Below are 2,396 nucleotides of genomic sequence, written 5' to 3'. Positions count from 1 at the left end.
TTTTTTTTTTTTTTTTTTTTTTTGTAGTTAGCTATTTAATGAGGTTCTTAAGACATTTAGAACACCAATTTGTGAGGATAAATTCCATTCGTCAGGGCAAAAACAGACCGCAGGTAGCCCTGGAGCTGAGGAACAGCTTTGATTTTTGGTAGAATTTGTGAGTCCACAGCTTTCTGATCAATCTTGCGCTGCTCTGTAATCTCGTATTTCTCTTTCTCTGTGTCGAAGATCTCACCTTCCTGGTGTCTGGGCTTCCGCAACTTCTTCTTCTTGAAGTAAGCATCAGTAAGATGTTTTGGGATTTTGACATTGCTGATATCGATTTTGGTTGAGGTGGCAATGACAAATTTCTGGTGTGTTCGTCGTAGAGGAACTCGATTGAGGACCAGAGGTCCAGTCACAAGTAACAAGCCACTAGCCAGCTGCTTCAAGAAAACCACCCTCTTGCCCCTGTGGCGTCCAGTGAGGATGATCAGAATGGTCCCGGGGGTAATGCTGGCTCGCAGTTTTCTCACGTGCTGACTGAAGGGTTTTTTGCCGTGGCTCAACAGCTTTCGAGGCACATCTTCAGTAGGATAATATCTAGGCATTTTGCGAAGTTTAACCACCCGGGTACCGCCGTTCTTGTCACCACCAACTGGTTTTGTAAGAGTTGCAAGAACCTTCTCCTTCTTTTTCTTTTCAACCTTGGATTTAGCGGCTGAGTACTTCCTCTTGTACATGGCCTTTCTGGAATACATGGCAGATCGGGAATACCTGCCAATTCCTCTGACAAGGACAGGGTTGCGGCTGCAATGGGGCTTCCCCTTCTTGGGCTTCTTAGCCTTGAGGTTACCCTTTTTCACCTTGCTACCAGCATCAGCCTTCTTGGCTTCGGGTTTCTTCTCTTTAGTATCCGGCTTCTCAACTTTTTCACCCGCCATCTTGCAAGATGGGAAAGAGAACTAAGGTTTCGGCTTCCCAAAATTTCTTTGTTTGCAGATGACATGATCGTGTATCTAGAAAACCCCATTGTCTCAGCCCGAAAGCTTCCTAAGCTGATAAACAACTTCAGCAAAATCTCAGGATACAAAATCATTGTGCAGAAGTCACAAGCATTCCTATACACCAACAACAGGCAAGCAGAAAGCCAAATTATGAGTGAACTCCCATTCACAGTTGCTACAAAGATAACAAAATACCTAGGAACACAGGTAACAAGGGAAATGAAGGACCTCTTCAAGGAGAACTACAAATCTCTGCTCAAGGAAACCAGAGAGAACACAAACAAATGGAAAAATATTCCATGCTTATGGAGAGGAAGAATCAATATTGTGAAAATGGCCATACTGCCCAAAGTAATTTATCAATTCAATGCTATTCCCATTAAAGTACCATTGATATTCTTCACAGAATTAGAAAAAACTACTTTAAATTTCGCATGGAACTGAAAAAGAGCCCGTATAGCCAAAATAATTCTAAGCAAAAAGAACAAAGCTGGAGGCATCACCAAACAGGACTTCAAACAATACTATAAGGCTACAATAACCAAAACAGCATGGTACTGGTACAAAAACAGACACATAGACCAATGGAACAGAATAGAGAACTCAGAAATAAGATCACACATCTACAACCATCTAATGTTCGACAAACCTGACCAAAACAAGCAATGGAAAAAGGGTTCCCTATTTAACAAATGGTGCTGGGAAAACTAGCTATCCATTTGCAGAAAATTGAAGCAGACCCCTTCTTCACACCTTATACAAAAATTAACTTAAGGTGGCTTAAAGACTTAAATGTAAAACCCAAAACTATAAAAACCATAGAAGAAAATCTAGGTAATATAATTAAGGACATAGGCATAAGCAAAGATTTCATGATGAAATTGCCAAAAGCAATTGCAACAAAAGCAAAAATTGACAAATGGGATCTCACTAAAGAGCTTCTGTAGAGCAAAACAGATTATCATCAGAGTGAACAGACAACCTGCAGAGTGGGGGAAATCTGCAATTTAGCCATCTGACAAAGGTCTAATATCCAGAATCTACAAGGAACTCAAACAAATTTACAAGAAAAAAAAATACTCCATTAAAAAGTGGGCAAAGGACATTAACAGACCCTTCTCAAAAGAAGACATTCATGCACCCAACAAACATATGAAAAAAAGCTCAACATCACTGATCATTAGACAAATGCAAATCAAAACCACAATGAGATACTGTCTCACGCCAGTCAGAATGGCCATTATTAGAAAGTCAAGAAACAACAGATGCTGGTGAGGTTGTGGAGTAAAAGGAACACTTTTACACTGTTGGTGGGAGTGTAAATTAGTTCAACCATTGTGGAAGATGGTGTGGTGATTCCTCAAAGATCTAGAACCAGAAATACCATTTAACCTAGCAATCCCATTATTG

The 2,396-nt window shown here is 40.3% G+C and overlaps 1 pseudogene across 1 annotated transcript; it reads right to left on the bottom strand.

Moving 5' to 3' along the window:
• Positions 1–957, bottom strand: LOC108542053 (60S ribosomal protein L6 pseudogene; annotated as a pseudogene). Its single transcript, XR_001889153.1, has one exon. The product of XR_001889153.1 is annotated as a 60S ribosomal protein L6 pseudogene (transcript).
• Positions 958–2,396: the final 1,439 nt, after the last annotated feature.

The sequence above is a fragment of the Rhinopithecus bieti genome, unplaced genomic scaffold (assembly GCF_001698545.2).
Source record: "Rhinopithecus bieti isolate Rb0 unplaced genomic scaffold, ASM169854v2 scaffold_21022, whole genome shotgun sequence".
Lineage (NCBI taxonomy): Eukaryota > Metazoa > Chordata > Mammalia > Primates > Cercopithecidae > Rhinopithecus > Rhinopithecus bieti.
This window is presented reverse-complemented; position numbering and strand designations above follow the sequence as displayed.